This window comes from Schistocerca serialis, chromosome 1 (genome assembly GCF_023864345.2).
Source record: "Schistocerca serialis cubense isolate TAMUIC-IGC-003099 chromosome 1, iqSchSeri2.2, whole genome shotgun sequence".
NCBI lineage: Eukaryota > Metazoa > Arthropoda > Insecta > Orthoptera > Acrididae > Schistocerca > Schistocerca serialis.
This window is the reverse complement of record NC_064638.1, coordinates 244,492,533-244,511,178: the sequence shown is the minus strand read 5'-3', so window position 1 is coordinate 244,511,178 and position 18,646 is coordinate 244,492,533. Positions and strand designations below refer to the sequence as shown.

Genomic DNA, 18,646 nt, shown 5'->3' with positions numbered 1-18,646 from the left:
AACAAATACATAATACATAGATGATTTCTTCTGGATTGTCACAACAGCCTCAATAGATCTGAAGGAGAACATTATTCCACCAGGTTACATTTCAAACTACATTGAGGGACAGCGCAACTCCTGCGAATGTACTGCAATTTGACAGTATCAGCTCTTCAGACCAAAGAAAATAACGCATGACAGCAATGTTAATAATTCAATAGTGCTAAGCTACTTTCAGTGTGGCTACACAAACTCGGAAAAAAAATTCCAGACATGCTGATAAAGTAATGGTAAGAGGGGATGGGGAGAGGGGTGGGCAGAATACCACAATAATGGCTTTTCTTTTATTTCAGTTGCACTATATAGCAACCATAAGCAGTAATTTAGCCACAGTTTTTAAACATCAATAATTTGTATAGAATAATATTCATATCGTTAACACACTTAGGAATATTAAGTATTTTAAAATTTGCAATTTATAAAATTCAATTTCAATGATAAACTGAAATGCAGAATTTCCTTGGATTTTATAAAATTCCTGCAATTCCCTGATTTTTTCCAGGAAAAATTTAATTCCATGAGATTTTCCAGAAGAATCACCACCCTGTACTTCTTAGCAGTTCTATTTTTGTTTATCGTATTGCATACATCACAATCCTTATACATTCTATACATAGAGTAATTACAGATCAACATCAAGACATTTAATATAATCAGTTGCTTCCTCTGTTGCAGTGAGGAAATCGTTGAATGTTCCCTAGTAGGCTCGAACTGGGCATTCTTCCACTATGTGCTGGACTGTTTGTTTTCCAGCATTGCAGTCGCAAGTTGGTGTTGGTATCATTCCCCATTTGTAGAGGACGTCAGCACATCTTCCGTGGCCCGTACATATGCGGTTTAGAGTTGTCCACACTTTGTGTGACTGGTTGAAGCCAGGTGGTTTCTCAGCTGTCATGAGACTTTGGAATTTTGGTGGGCAGTGTTCTTGCCAGTGTTGTTTTCACAGATTTTCGACATCAGACTTGGAGTTCGTCATCTCTTTAGCTCATAGTAATGCTGGTCTTCTTGATTTAAGTCTTCTGCTCTCCAAGTCAGCTATGTCGCTGTGTATGGGCATATATGGGTTATTAATTATCTTATTGAACTCACTGAGAATATCGTTTTTTCGCCGCATTCCGGGGGTGGTATGTGGCTCATTGTTGACAGCCATACAGTGGGCATAGATTTTATTGTGCCACTGATGATGTGCATGGTGTCAATTAGTACCACATCAATCCTACTTGTATGCGGGCTGTTAATCCACACAGGAGCACAGTATTCTGCCACCGATTAGACAAGCCCAACTGCTGAGGTGTGCTGCTGTGGAGTCCCAAGTGGTGCCACACAGTTTATAAATGATGATGTTTCTTGTCCTCATTTTATCTGCAGTCTTGGTCAGGTGCTCCTTGTAAGAGAGTGTCCTGTCCAATGTGACTCCTAGGTGTTTGGGGTAGTTGTTATGGCTAAGACATTTCCCTTCAAAGATGACATTAAGCTCTCTTCTTGCTCAGTGGTTGCAAAGGTGGAAGCATCATATTTCAGTCTTACATTCGGCTGCAGTCTCCGTTTGCGGAAATAGCCACTCAGCAGCTTCAAGTCAGAGCACAAGGTGTCTTCAGTAGCCTCGAGTGATTCATGCTGCACAACTATAGCCCATTCGTCTGCATAATCAAATTTCCTAGATTGTGTGTTTGGGATGTCAGAAGCATAAAGATTGAAGAACAATGGAGCAAGGACTGAGCCTTGTGGTAGCCTATTCTTGAGAATTTTGGTAGAGCTCATTTTTTCTACAGTAATCACTTGAAGAACTCTCCCGGCAAGCATGTTATCGACGAGTCTGATGATATTTCTGCATGGGATTAGTTGTATGACTTTTTACAGCAGACCTTGTCTCCAGACAGTGTCATAGGCTGCGCACAAGTCTATGAATGCAACTGATGTATTTTACTTTTTCCGGTAGCCTGGCTCCATATGTGACGTCAGGCAAAGTGCTCTATTAGTACAGCTTCTATTAGGGCGAAATCTTGATTGTTCATCTAAGATTTGATTCCAGTAATTTTGGGCTGAGTCTGTTATACAGGAGTCTCTTGAGTAGCTTGTATATGACATTGAGCAGTTTTGTGTAGTTAAAAGTATTTAAAACGTGTGCTTTTAAGTGTGAAATTTGTAGAAACTAGTACAATTATCGCAAGATTCTGGGACCAAAGTGGACCCACAGCAGCTGAACGAAAATATAACTCATGTTACAAATAATGGATCTTCATGTTCCTTACAAGTTCTGTGTATTCGACAAGAATTTTACTTCTAAAAGAAAGTAAAACACAACCAATGAAACACTCATGGCATAGTGTGACAGAAAACATTGAACTGTATGATGTGTATATTTTAAGCTGTTTCTAAAAATTTTTGGTTTGATTGTGAGTTGAAAGAGGAAAGGGAATGCACTTCATAACCCAAATTCGTCAAACACCATGCTGCTAAATTTATTGACGATTGCTCAACTTTTAAGTATGTTTGCCTATTTGGGTCAATTTATCTGCAAAGGTAAAGGGACAAAACACCAAATATTGTAGGAAGAAACAAAATCAATGGAAAATGTCCTGCAGAGATGAAAGTCCTCTATTAGGAAGGAAAGTGCCTTGTTAATTTTTGGTTGACTCATGTTGGACACAATTTAGACTTAAGTATCTAAATGTGACACCACAAGAACCAGAGAGCATTTCTGCACACTTTTGTGTGAGACTCCTGTTTTCCATTGTTCTTGACAAATTTTGATCAACAATGCAGGATTCAAATATGGAGATATTACATCTCACAATGCTGTAGGGCTTGCATAATGTTGTAGCTTCTTATAATTTGGCTTCATAGTCAGTCTCACACGAATTATGCAATCACCATTGAAGCTTAAGTACACAAAGTTAAGCAAAGCAGTAATCCATATGTACTGCTTTTATAAGCCATAGTAATCTGTATGTGGAATTAATAAGCAAATTTTCAAGTTACCTGCACCTGGAATTAACAAGGGAAGATTTCATGCAAGTAACAATTAATAATGCACATGGTGAATTATTGGCAAAAATATGGAAATAATTATATTTGTGTTGATGTGACTCTCAGTCTAAATGGCTGTGATTTTCAATTTACGATGATAACAGTACTGGATGATATAAAGTCTCCCTTTTATTACTAGGCTAATTACTATTTAGCTCTACAGGGCCTTTATACTGAAATGGTTCCCCACACTACCTAGTATTGTCTTTCTATGTGTGTGAGTAACTGTATGTTCACTGTTGCGGGTAAATACATACAGCGTACACAGGGCGGTGTGTGCAACTGATAGCGATTACACGCTTCCGCTGTTGTAGAAATCTGCTCCAGATGCTGCAGAAACCGTGTTGAGCTGAAAGTGGTAACCAAAGTACGGAGAAATATTCTTCGGGGCTCTGTTGCATAGCAATCAGATTGCTTTCAGTTCTGAAAAATGTCCAGTTACTATTGTGGATTCGAATGATCCATGAAGTGACTTCTTTTCCGAAGAAAACATCGAACTATTTCACTAGAACTGAACGCTCCCGTCGGAACTGTTCTCAGCTGGTGTTTATTAGTAAATCACAATAGCAGTACATCGTTGGGTGTATAATAAGACGTACCTTCTTGAAATGAACAATATTTTATTGTTCTATTAACTGATTTCCTTCCATATGCACTTATATTTTACAATGTGAATCAAAAACTCGCAACGGCGTCGATTTTTTACATCACAAGAATGGCTCTCATCCCCTAAAATTACTCTTAACAAGAACAAACAAAAACTATCTATCCTAAGAATAATTATGTGAGCACTGACCGCCACAGAGTGATGAACAATATCTTTGTCTCTCTCTCTCGCACTGTCACAGCAAGTTACGCTGCATGATACATCATATATCCCCCTCTTGTGGACGAACGTTTTTGGGCAAAAACAAACACGAGCGTTCACACAACACTATATCGGTGATTGCTTATGACGCTGTATTAAAGTCCACTAGAGTATTAATGTCCACTGTATTTCTTATGATATTTTGGTATTAGTGAATGACTATCTAAACGTAAATTGTAGATTTGGGTGCATATACTGCTGACAAAGCCTGTGCTGAATTCCTGATGCAGCTTATATGCATAGCTTACATGCTTGCTTTTATTCATTTGTCGAGGATGGCATGAGATGTGATCAGAAACCTTTTTCATCATCACTCAAAGCTTCTGTCACTAGCCTTGGGATGTCTCAAATGGATAATCTAGCCATTCGGCCAAGCCCCACAAAGGAAAACCTCGGGGTAGATTTACCATCCTCGTATTTCTCATTTGCAAAGAAAATTAATTGAATTACAATGGAAAATAAAAAAAATATTTACAATATGGATTTCACAAAAGAAACACAACACTGTTAATCTTCTGTGTCTTGAGGTGAACCGTCGACGCGTTGGTTTACGCCCATCTATGATTCCCTTCTATCAGTCATCTCTGGGTAACTGATTGAATTCTATTCCCATTTCACCATCTCCTCGTGGGTATTATGGGTTTCCGCATATGGTTAACATGAAAATAAGAGTCAGTGTAAGTTCCGTGGAAAAGGTGTTTGATCTATGCTGAGCTGAAATAGAATGTAATCTAAAGTTCTTTCTAATTCTCTGTCCTGAATTCGAAATATTCGGAAGTCGTAAGCTGTTCTTCATTTCTATCAACAACCCTAGAATGCACTATACACAAATCCAACTGGTGCTGCCATGTCAACTTATGCTCGTCATGTTTCAGATGGACTTTAACACTTGTTGATATGCTTATAACTGAAAGGCATTCGCTCAGTTGGTAACTTTGCGAGCAACAATTGATATAACATAATTTACATACACAGGTATGTTACAACAATAGTACAATTCTAAAGACAATGTTCATCACAAAAGATTGAAACAAAGTAATAGGCGTCCTTTTAAAACTGAGAACGGGTTACCCCTTCTGAACAGCATGACTTCAGCGCAGCGAGTAAAAAAGCAAATACAAACATACATTGTCATTGTTAAATTGACATAAGGAAAAATATCTTGCCATAGACCAGATTCATTTGAGTCACCATCCCATGGTCATTATGCATTGTGAAACCTCATTGAAGTTATTATCTACAAAATAAAAAAAATTTTTAAAAGAAATCATTCATACTATAGCTAATTCTCTGCATACTGAAAAGAAAACAAGTGATGAGGATACATTCCTTTCACCTTTCCATTCTTCACATCCTTCAAAACATAAGTTCCTGGATGGGGTATTTTGGTAATCACAAATGGTCCTTGATACAATAATTGCCATTTTGTGTTCTTCTTCTGTATAAGTGAAGCCTTAGTATGAGTTTTTACTAAAACTTGGTCTTTCACTTTATATGTTTTTATTTTTCCAAGTCGATTGTCAAAATATATTTTCCTTTTTCTTGCCTTGTCCATTATATTGAGTAAGGATTGTCGTACTTTATTTTGTAGGTCTATTTTGTTAATAGCTACTTTAGGAATTGGTCAAATCGAGTCATTCTGTTCCTGTTTTCCAAACATCAGTTCGTATGGGGTGTATTCTGTCGTAGTATGTGGCATATTGTTTACAATTTCCTGAAAATCGTGAAGATAATCGAACCATTTGGGTTGCTGGTTGTGGCAATATGTTCTCATGAACCGGTTTAATTCACAAAAATTCGTTCCACGGGATTCGCCGGAGGGTGGTACACTGATGTTAGAATTTGTTTTATACCACAGCTGGCTAATGTTTGCCTCCAACGAAATCCAGTGAACATTGACCCATTGTCAGAAAGAATAGCCTCTGGTTTGCCTACTTTGACTATATAATCCTTGAGCAGCTTCTTGGCTATGGATGCAGCAGTAGCTGATTTTAATGGATAAAGTTTGACATACTTAGTGAATATATCAAGAAAAGCTACAATATATTTGCATCCTCCCCTTGATGATGGTACAGGAACACAGACGTCGACCGAAATGATTGACAGCGGTTTAGTGGGTATAATAGGATGTAGGAAATCTTTCACACAAAAATTTCCTGGTTTGGCTAGTTGACAAATTTTACATTTCCTTAACTGTCTGTGCACTTTCCTGCGAATGTTTGGGAAGTAGCAATATGCTTGAATCTTCCGAGCACACTTTAATACTCCAAAATGTCCCCAAGTGATGTGTGTGTACAAAATTAAGTCATTCTCATTCTTCTCGGGAATACACACCTTCCAATTATCTGAATCAAGATGCCCTTTGAAAAATAAGACGTCGTCCTCAACTTTGTACAGTCTCTTCAGATCATCGTTTCCAGGCTTTGCTAAAGTTTCCTTTATTGAATGCCAACGAGGATCTTCATTCTGAAGTTTTTCCATGTTCTTACACATGTCAAGAAAATGTTTCCTATATATTCTATCAGTCATTATAATAATATTAAATTCAGACGGATTGTCCGTGATGTTGATAGTTGACAAATCTCCATCTGGCATTCTAGACAGTGCATCAGCGATGAAATTATCCTGTCGACTTAGGTATTTAATTTCAAATTGAAACTCTTGGAGTGAGAACGTCCATCTTGCTAATCTTGGCTGTAATAATTTACACGTTTGCAAAAAACTTAACGCTTTGTGGTCACAGTATACTGTTGTCTTTGCTCCATATAAGTAATAGTAAAATTTCTTAAATGACCAGACTACGGCCAATGCTTCCCTTTCGGTAGTCGTATATGTTCTTTCACGAGCAGTTAAGAGTCGGCTAGCAAAGGCTATTGGACAGAAAGTTGATTTTCTGTCTATCATCTTTACTTGGAAGAGGCATGAACCTATTCCAATTTCCGAAGCATCTACCATTAAACCGAATTGTTGGCTCATATCTGGATGATATAATATTTGTGAATTGACTAAGGCATGTTTTATTGCTTCAAATGCATTCTGACATTGTTGTGTCCACACCCACAGAGTATTTTTTCGCAACAAGCTGTACAACGGTTCTGCATTAATAGAGTGGTCGTGAATGAAACGCCTGAAAAAAACAGACAACTCCGAGGAAGCCCTTTAACTGTCTTTTTGTTGTTGGAACTGCAAAGTTTTTGATTGCCTTTAGTTTCTCGGAGTCCGGTAAGATGCCTTTTCCATTTATAAGATGACCCAAAAATTTGATTTTATCTCGAGCAAAATGGGACTTTTGCAGATTTGCGGTTATGCCTGCTTCCTTGAAACGTTCTAACACTCTTTTCAATAAATCAACGTGCTCCTCCCATGTGGTCGTAGCTATGAGCATGTCGTCCACAAACAAAGTTAAATTGCTTCGAAGTGCAGGTCCCAATGCATAATCTAGAGCATCTATAAAAAACTCCTGAGCTCACGTTTAGCCCGAAAGGTAAAACCTTAAATTGATAGCTTCTACCCCGCATGTACAAATGCGGTGTACCTTTTTGATGGTTCGTCTAGAGCCACCTGCCAAAATGAACTTCTCAAATCAATATTTGTTAAGTATTTCATCCCCTCGAACTTTTGAATTAGCTCATCGATATTTTCCGGATGAGTTCGCACGGGCACAATAATCTTATTTATCTGCCGTGTGTCTAGCACGAGACGAACTTTTCCTCCCTTTCTCGAGACAACATGAAGCGGACTACAGTATGGACTCGTCGAAGGTTCGATCAGATCCCATTCAAGCATCTGGTGGATTTCCGCATCAACCGCCTTTCGTTGGTGTCACGGTACTGGATAAAAATTACGGCAGAGAACTTGGTGTGGTATCACATCTAAATGGCATGTGTACCCCTGGATTACACCAGGTCTTTCTTGAAAGACTTCATGATATTCCTGTAGATCATATAATTGCTTTCTTTGGTGTTGTTGCAAATATTCAGGTTCTTGTACCTTTTCATATACCATATCTTCAGGGTTTAAAACTGGTTGCAAGTAATTAATTTGGTAATACCGTACAGGTTTGTTATGTATCCACTTTATTTGCAGCTTTCGTCCCTGACAATACTTTCCATGGGTACTATATTCCCTGAGAAGATTCACTTGATGTTTCTGATCCATTATTGTAAAACTGGCACGGCCTAGAGAAAAATCGATATGCCAATTTCTCTCTCTAAATTCATCTATACCCAGGATACAGTCCTCAACCAATTTTTCTATTACAAGGAACGTGCAATTTAAAGCTACATTTCCTATATCTAACTGGAGTTGAGTCTGCACTTTAACCTGAGAAGACTTATGACCAGTAGGACCTACAATTCTACAACATTGAACAGGAAAAATCGGTGGATTTGCTTTCTGAAGTATTCTTTGAAATAACTTCTCAGAAACGACATTTACTGCTGCTCCTGTATCTAAAGTAACTTGCACAGTAATGTCTTCAATTGCCGCCTGAATTTTCGCAACAGGTTCAGTGATATGTTCCTCTTGACAAGGCATCATATACTGCTGAAGTTCTTCTATTAATAATTTGCCATCATTGTACCGAAAAAAATTGACGCTTGAATTTTCGCCCCTGAAAAGTTCCTCGACTGCACCGTCGGGGCTTCTGACAGTCGAGTTTAGTTTGACGATTGTCCATTATTAGTAGATGTCTGCTCCGTTACGTCGGTTATTATTGGTGGTTGATTTCTCCATTCATTTGCATTATCATTTGGTACCCAACCTGAAGTTTGTGGTTGGTTGTGATATTCTTGGGTTGGTTGCTGATATCGGCGTTTTTGCTGATAATTCCCTTCTTGATAGTATCCTTTCCTCTTCTTATTATTCTTCCTCCATTTCTGTTTATATGTTTGTTCACATTGTTGGTCATGATTACACTGGTCGGGATTTTCGTTACCAAATTTCACGTTTTTCTGGAAATAATTCACCTGTGGGTTTGGTGAATTGTGTGCAAAAGGTTTGTTTCCATACTGTTTGTTGTTACTATTGTATATAGCGCACACGTGATTCTTCGAACAGAATGTCTATTGAATCCAATGTGGCTAGAAAATCTTCCACATGTTGTTCAGGCACATGTAGAAGGTTTTCCTTAACTTCAAGTGGAAGTTTGCCCTTTAATATTCGAATGATATCCTGTGTCGGGATTGGTTCATTCCAGTATTTGCTTTTATTTATATACTTCTCGAAATACTTTCTTAAAGACTCATTTTTGAAAGACAAAGGTTGTGGGTCAAAAACTTCCTTACGTAGTCTTTCTTGTACTCCCTTATTCCAGTATTTCTGCAAGAAAGCGCGTTCAAATTGGTCATAATCTTGACACCAATCGGATGCTTCTGACGCCCACATCGATTCATCTCCATGTATGAATCCTGTAACGTACATAATTTTTTGTTGCTCAGTCCACATTCGCGGCAATATCTCTTTAAATTGCTTGATAAATACCACGGGATTGATCGACTTCCTTTCGGGAATAAATATCTGGAATTGACGATATTTAAGCATTTTTTCTTCATTCATAGTCACAGGTGTATTCTGGTGGCTACTTCGTGGCGAATGATAATCTCGATAATTTGTTTCTGGTTGATTACGTAAATATGCACCAATACATGGATATTGTTGCACGGATTCGGTTTCACTGGTTTCATCAGGAATAATGTCTGCTTTTGATAAACTGCAAGTAGTATGTGCCCCTCTAGTATTAACTAGACCTTGCTGGCATGCTTTTAATGTATTTTCTATCTTTGCTTTCCAAGCAGGAAATTCATCTCCTATATTCTCCTTAATCTCTTTAACTTCTGCTTTAAGTTGTTTTTGTGCAGCTTCGTTGTTAACTTGCAAGTTAGAAACCGTTTCTTTCAAGGTTTTGTCAACATAATTTCGCACTGTCTCGGTTTGCTCTTTCGCCCAATCTTCAATGTCCTTAGAGAATGCGATCTTATGTTCATTGAAAAGTTTCTCTATGTGTTTCTCGCCTTCGAGACTGAGAGTGTCTATCCTCCGACTAAACTCAATGACAGCTTGCTCTTCCCTAAATCGCTTCAGGCAAATGCCGGGATGGTTCCTTTTAAAGGGCACGGCCGATTTCCTTCCCCATCCTTCCCTCACCCGAGCTTGCGCTCCGTCTCTAATGACCTCGTTGTCGACGGGACGTTAAACACTAATCTCCTCCTCCTCCACAGCTTGCTCGTTATCGTGCTTAATTGTATTCACGTCTTGCGCAATAGTGTTCTGTACATGAATAACTTCCTGCACTTGATGATTTAGTGTATCTTGACGACATAAGATGTCTTTGTATTTGTTTGTTAATTCCTGATACTGTTGTTCTTGTGTAACTATGAGTTGTGCCTGACTGGTAATCAAGTCACTCCGCTTTGTTTCCAAACTCTGGAATTTTTCAGTAATCTTATCATTTATTTCTTTTAGTTTATTAGATTGCTCCTGAGCCAAATTAAATTGCGCACTCTCCAATACTTGGAATCTACGATTCATATCGTTTGCAAACGTGGATTGTGCCGTTGCAAGATTAGATTGCGATGTTTCCAATGCCTTAATCCCTTGTGTTATGACAGTCAAACTTGACATCAGCTGGGATAACAAATCGGTATTCTCAGCAATTGGGCTTAATGAGGATTGTACCGACACAATTTTCGGTACAGTCATTTCATTTTCGCACGCGTCTGTGTCAGAGATGAAATTCATGTTGTTTGTTGGTTGCTGCATATTTCTCTGGACTTCTTTCGACATATGAATGTCGGAACTAGCAACCGTTTGTGTGGACGGCATGAGCGCATTAATTATTGCTGGTTGCTCAGCCGTAATCGACATATCGCTAACTACGGCGGTATTAAATTATGTGGCACTAGTTGACGATGCATTCACACTATTTAATTCATTTTGTGGCATTGTGATGCGTGCTTGCTTACTGGCTTTGAACGTAGATCTAGTTATCACCATGTAAATGAGCAATTGACAGTTTCTCCTCTAAATAAGTCCTACAAAAGTGACTACTGAACTTTTACACACGCAAAAAAACGTTAATGTCCTAATGCTGTTAATGTACACTTTGCAATGTGACACAAACACAGTACATGGATAACACATAAAATATTGTCTTACTATATCTACTGAAATACTGGATTTCTAGTAAAAGTAATATAGCAACACTATTTATACTTAGAAAATTAATAGATGAAAGGTCACTAAATGCATAAATGCTCCAGAAAGCTAGTAACTCAAATGTTCTGGCCTTTTTGAAGTTTCTGCTCGGCTGCTGGGACGGCGTACTCGTTCTCTTCACAAGATACTCCCGCGCGTTCAGTTAGCATGAAACATACAAAGGACCATAATGTAGTTACTCTATAAAACTAGACATATATACACACACAATGAAACATTAATTACTAAATTACTAACATGGTTATATTTCATGTTCACTATGAGTGTTGTATCAGGATCGTGTCCTGTCTAACGGTAGACATATATAAAGACTCCATTTATTACTCGGCTAATTACTATTTCGCTCTACAGGGCCTTTATACTGAAATGGTTCCCCACACTACCTAGTATTGTCTTTCTATGTGTGTGAGTAACTGTATGTTCACTGTTGTGGGTAAATACATACAGCGTACACAGGGCGGTGTGTGAAACTGATAGCGATTACACGCTTCCGCTGTTGTAGAAATCTGCTCCAGATGCTGCAGAAACCGTGTTGAGCTGAAAGTGGTAACCAAAGTACGGAGAAATATTCTTCGGGGCTCTGTTGCATAGCAATCAGATTGCTTTCAGTTCTGAGAAATGTCCAGTTACTATTGTGGATTCGAATGATCCATGAAGTGACTTCTTTTCCGAAGAAAACATCGAACTATTTCACTAGAACTGAACGCTCCCGTCGGAACTGTTCTCAGCTGGTGTTTATTAGTAAATCACAATAGCAGTACATCGTTGGGTGTATAATAAGACGTACCTTCTTGAAATGAACAATATTTTATTGTTCTATTAACTGATTTCCTTCCATATGCACTTATATTTTACAATGTGAATCAAAAACTCGCAATGGCGTCGATTTTTTACATCACAAGAATGGCTCTCATCCCCTAAAATTACTCTTAACAAGAACAAACAAAAACTATCTATCCTAAGAATAATTATGTGAGCGCTGACCGCCACAGAGTAATAAACAATATCTTTGTCTCTCTCTCGCACTGTCACAGCAAGTTATGCTGCATGATACATCATAATGATACGAGGCAAGGATTTCCATGCACTTTCCTCATTTGTGACAGAATTGACAGTGATGTGTTGCCTGTATTTTTCAACTATATAAAGTCACTGGTTGGACAGTTTTTCCCCAAGGTATTAATGTCAGATCCGTCGGAGTCATACAGTATTGCTTGGAACAGAATAATAGGAGCTCCTAAAATGAGACTTTTCTTTACTTGGCATGTGGATAGAACATGGAGGAACAACACCAAGAGTAAAATTCTTCACAAGGAAAACAGAAAAGAGGTATACAAGCTTGTTAAAATATTAATGCATATGGGAGAAGTTGCTATGTTCGAAGAATGGCTGCAAAAAGCACTCCAGAAGCTGTGTGGTGATCCAAATACATCCGAATTTGGTCATTAATCCAAAATCTACTATGAAAAAAAAAAAGGGAAGTGTTGGGCATATTGCCACAGGATACAAGCTGCAGTCAATAGTGTTTGAGGAATCTGAATTGTGTAATGCATTCCATTTCCTCTTTCCACTTCAAAAATTCTCCTTCATTAGAGAACTCCAGATTTCATACTATTTGCTAAGCAGATTGGAAATGATCGATCCAAAACTCGGCTTCAAATGTACCCATAACACACTACAACTTCTTCTCCTGCTGCGTTACGCCATGAATGTTTTGTTTGTGGCGTTTTAAAGATCTTTTGTGAGTAAAACTCTTGTCGCCTTTGTGGCACTGGTAGGAACATGGAGGTTCATTATTTCTAACATGAGGTACGAAATCGTTCAGATGCTGTGGGTGCGCTTTGTAAATATGCCGCCTCAGAGTCTCCAGGTAATTATATTCGTTTACACAGAATTCACACTTACATGCACTCATTTTAAATACCTTTAACTACACAACACTCCTTGTACAAGCAACCGCAGTAAAATAAGTGGACTGCAAAAAGGCGAGGAAAAAGCAAATTCTTTCTCTGCAACACACTAAAAAAGGCGACGAACAAACGCTCACGCTGTCAAACACGGCACACAAGCAAAAGCTCAGTCAACAAATCACTACAAAAAGCGCACAATAAATAAATGCTCTCGCAATAAAACTAACTTAATAAAAACCGGTGCCCCGCACAGTGACAACGGCCAAATACCATACGATGTGCACTACACGGCCTGGACCAAAGTCTTTACCCTCGACATTTCTAGTTAGCATATGGGACAGGACTTGTTCCATGTCCGGGACTGTCGATAACGTTTCCTCATGCATAGATGGGACTTGCGCAATTATGATTGAACCATCAACTCCGATTCCACCACATTTAATATCTGTGTATCTGCTACAATCTCTCTGCACTGATGTTGTGCCCATTCATGTATGATATGTGCACACATATCGTTGCGTGTGTACCGTGATTTTAGATCGATAATCCATCGTACGTCCTTCCAGTTCGAAAGAAGTATTGCCTATCAATATTTTGTATCGCAGTGCGAAATGAATGCATGAAATTCTATAAAAAAGGTGGTGTGTTAATGTTGTGTACATGTGACAGTGAAAGCTATTACACAAAAGTTATTCACAAAAGTGAGTTCCTTTCGTGCTTTTTCTGATTGAGAGATTCATGAATGACAGATAGTAATTAAGTCTTGAGGAACACTTGTAGCTGTATGAAAATTATTAAGCTTGGAAATAGTTGTTGTTCTGCTAGGAGACTCTGAATACAAAAAGATATTAGGACGATATGTGGCGATGCCTCATTGCTTGCTTGTGAAGACACAGCTTCGTATTCTGTTTGTTCATCTAATGTTTACCTGTAAATATTGTTATCCCACAGGTACTTACTGACTAACTGAATTTTCTTAATTCCAAGTTTCCTTGGTGTGATACAGTGTTGTATAGTTGTTTATGGCCTTCATCCCTATTCGGCAGATGTGTCTGAACGTTTATTCTGGATTATTTGCCCAAATCACTTGAGCATAGTGCTGGAATCATATCCGAAGCAGGACATGGACGATTTATTCTCGCAACCAAGCTGAAATTTATTCCGTATCAGTTATACGTCAGCTATCTATTTTGCAATGGCAAATGGAAGAAATGTGAATTTTTTATAATCTGAGCAACATCCTGAACCCTGACCCTCCAAAAAGATAAAAGGTGGGGTCAACTTATAATGTAGCCCTACAAACTAAAATTAAATCTGAATCATACAGTTCAGTCGACCTGTACAGCTCAAACGAAGCCCACAATACCAAAAAAGCAATAACCCCAACCATGAAAAGTGGAGTAGGACATTTCCCTTAACATACTGTATATAGTTCAAATGAAGCCCTCGATACCAATAAACCAATGCCTACAACTCCTAAAAGCTGAAACGGAAATTTCAAATAAAAAACCACAACCACAAACTACACACTTACATAGCTCACAAAACACCACCAAAACCAAAATCCCAAAGAACTCAAAAACCCAAAAAGCCCCATGTTCACGAGATCAGTTAAATGATAAATGAAATACCATAATTATAAAGCAGACAGAACGTCACATTTATGAAAACACATACACACAAATTCTCCAGAAACACACACAGCCTCCCACCTATAAATGAACACAAAACCAGCTGTTACCGCTCCCCAGAAACAAAAGCAACAAAATAAAAGAACAAATGAAAATAAAAATCAATCACACCTTTAAAAAAGCAAATAAATTGATCCTTTCCTAAATAACCTCTAAACAACCCCCCCTCCCCAAACCATAACTTGCGCCATCAACCCCACAAACAATACCCACAATCTCCCTCCACTCCCCACAAATACACACAAAAAGCCCCTCAAATCAACACACTCAGCCCATACATTCTCATTGCAGGTTGGAGGAGCACCACTTTTCACGCACTAAAACATATTTAATTGCACCCCAAACCCCCTCTATGTATTAAGTCAAGCCTCCAACGTCATTGTCTTTAAATTGAATACTATGGTCAACTGCTAAGTGTTCATAGCTCCTCTTTCTCTAACCCCTATGCAATGAAAATGTGTCTGAAGTAACAATTCTACCCCTCTTAGTGAACCTCGCAAGTTCCCTGCTACTATGACTCCACAAAACCCTAAAAACACAATCAGCATACCCACCTCCCGAAATAACAACTCCCTCCCACACCCACAAACGAAACTGATAACCACCCCTTCCATGCTTTCTCTTACTGAACTGCGACCCATCAATTTTAACAATGACCCCTGGCACACACAACTTCCCCCTACACTTTACATACTTTGAAAACATCTCAACAAAAACAAAACCAACTAAAACGGTTCTAACACTCCCCTCTGTCTCATGCACCTATAACAAAAGTAATATGTACGCAAAAGAATCCCTCTTATGGTCAACCTAGATGTAACATAACATACTGAATGACAGATAATGTTACGCTGACAATGCCGTCTGTATAGCTCTCTGGTCTAAGGTGCCAGATCTCTTGTCAACTTCATGCACTGCCCACAGGCATGGCACCTAAGATATTGTGCTATTAATCCTCAGAGGTTGCAGAAACTTTATTATCAACAACACGTTACCACCCGGAGTGCCATGTAATGAAATGCTGGTAAAGAGAGAGAGAGAAACATATAATAACTCACTGAAAACAAACCAATCACTTCCAAATCCACATTATTGCACTGACTACCTAGACTCAAATAAGCCGATGTTACCACAGTGATAACCAAGACTCAGATGAACCCCATAGCACATGCTAAACTCCACACGTAGCACACACCAGCAGGAGGCACTGTAATATACAACAACACGTCATCTACAAACATGACCAACTCAAAAACATTGCACCATAGTGATGTCACACAGGACAACACCATTCCATCATGGGTCGAAAGTTGTCAACTTCACTCGTTTACCATTATTGAGAAAAGAAAAAAATAATTTAAATCTTCCTAACATGGAAACAGAAATTAATATTAAGATTGGTGATGGTTGGATTCGCCCTAATAGTACACTACTTTATAAGATGGTTAATCAAATATTAAACTAATTGATAATTATGTTTTAAAATTGTGTGGTATTATTAAAATTAAAAAAGGAAATAATATTTTAACTAGAATTGAACATCATTTTATTTCTTATTCAACTCTTATTAAAGTAAAACTAAACAGAATGAAATAATTTATCTTTTAGAATTGTTTGGTGGATATTTTAAAGATTATAAAGAAATTGTTTTTGGAGGTGATTTAACTTGGAGTTCGACAAAAGAATCAAGAAAAGTCGGACTACTGAGAATGATGATTCTACACTTCCAAAAGAAGGTAAAATTGTTATAAAAAGTGTGGAAATTCTTGTTTCTGTTGTTAAATATGAATCAGAATATTCACCTGAATTAGAACAAGAAAGACTCCAAAATCCAAAACTTCCAGTTCTTTTTTCAAACTACAAACAATCGAATTTGCTGGTTAACAGGGAAAATGAAATTTCGAACCAGATATTACTAATTGTTATAATTCTGCAGTATTTCATATGCCTTACTTTACTTTTGTTGCTTTCCAAACTCTGTTTTATTCAAAATGATCTTATTTATGTATTTCATATGTCTAGAAGAATGAATGTTTTAATTACTCAAAAACAACAATGAAAGTATTTGCGTCCTTTAAGGGAAATATCCCAAATGATACAACTGCATATGTTAGTATGTACAGTAAAAAGAAAATTTATAATTATGTAATATTAGAAAAATTAAAGAACTTTTAACTACTTGTTTTCATTTCATTTTGAAATATTTTAGAAAACTAGAGAAGATAAAAACAGAAAACTTTAGTTTTTCAAAAATTAAAACATTCCTGAAACGAAAACATTTGGAATTTATATTTATTATTTTTTTCTATATAAATAGAAAATCACTCAAATGGTAGCATTGAATAATTATTAACTAAACTTAACCATTAGAGCTAAATTATCAGCACTTGAACAAATATAAAACATGTTTCAAAAGCAGAAATTTTACCAACTACATTTGGAGAAAAAGTTTTATTACTTTTAGAAGATAAATTTATTATTACTCTTTCAGATCGTAATATTAAAATCTTTTCAAATTGTGACGATAAATTAGATAAAATTATAGGATTAGAATTTATTTATTGTGGTAAAATAAAACAAATAAAGATAGACCTTTTCATGTTATTGAATTTAAATAAGTTTTTAAATTTTTGTATTTATCCTTTAATTAAATTAAAATTTCCTTAAGCTTTTTTAAATAGCTTAGTTCTGTTGTTCATTTTGTTTTGGTTGTATTTATATAGAATTAGATTGGTATATACTGCAATTGCAACCTGGAATTTTTACTACAAAATGCTTTTTGGCCCAGAACTCTCGTCAATATACTACTAACTAAGATTCGAGTTAAATTTGCAATTTTGTGTGGCTTTGAGAATTTGATCCATTTCATTGACCTCAATTTCAAGATCAGAACACTGTAACTGTACAGTTAAGCTAACTGAAGATCTAAATTTTTATTTTCTTATCATGATTTTCACACCATAATATTGACATACTGAAATTTTCAATTAGAGGAACTTCACTTTGATTTTACGGTTTGGGCATCCACAGCTTCGACACATGATAGAAATGATTTAAATTTTTTTTACGATTATTATACGTTCTAAATCAGTTACCTTTTTCATAGATGTATGCATCTGAGCATACGATTAAATCATCACAAAATCGTTTGTGTATGATCCAGTAATAAAGGAACTGCTATTAAGTACTGCAGCTCCCAAAAATGCATTTCATAAGGTTTTACTAGTTTTTTTAAAAAAATATTTCTAAATAACTTCATTTTGCTGTTGTATTCATGGGACTAACTTTAGCCATCTCAGGTTACATCTGTTTATATTGTTCCACTTCTTTCCCAAGCGACCAATATTAATTACTTAATTAGTCTCACTGATGCAATTTATTAACTTAGTCCAATAACAATTTCGAGCACTTTAAGAAGTGAATTGTGGCATGGACACAAAAGGATTAATTGAAAAAAATTAAGCATTAATGACAAAATATGTTCTCCAAAAGTTTAGAATACACTTAAATTTATTAAAAAAAAGAAAAAAATCGCGCTTGCCACAAACAATTTGTTACCGTCAATCTCTCACTGATGTTTATATCGAAAATCCGTCGAAAGTTCCATCACTTCGGAACGTATATCGACTATCGATATATTTTAATGACACCCGGTACGAAGCTGCGAAGAAGTGCCATGCTTAAATTATGTGTATGCGACAGTGAAAATTTTGCTGTTGTTATAAACTATTTCATCTCATTGAATTGCTTTACATAAGTAAGTTCCTTACGTAATTTTTCCTGTTTGTCAGATTGTAATAAAGTCTTTCCAGAGCTGTAGAACTATTATAGTGGAACCACTTCTGCATGTTTGAAAATTAACTATGAGATAGTTGTTTTTTCGCTAGGAG

General features: G+C 37.0%; 1 protein-coding gene across 2 annotated transcripts in view; it reads left to right on the top strand.

Annotated features, from left to right (window-relative positions):
* Positions 1–18,409: 18,409 nt before the first annotated feature.
* The window catches only part of LOC126466965 (uncharacterized), a 115,537-nt gene continuing 115,300 nt past the window's right edge, over positions 18,410–18,646 (top strand). The window contains exon 1 of one of the 2 annotated variants that reach the window (XM_050096425.1): positions 18,410–18,513. The gene's annotated coding sequence lies outside the window, so the exon portion shown is untranslated. The remainder of the gene's footprint in view (positions 18,514–18,646) is intronic. The other variant, XM_050096426.1, reaches the window with a different exon arrangement.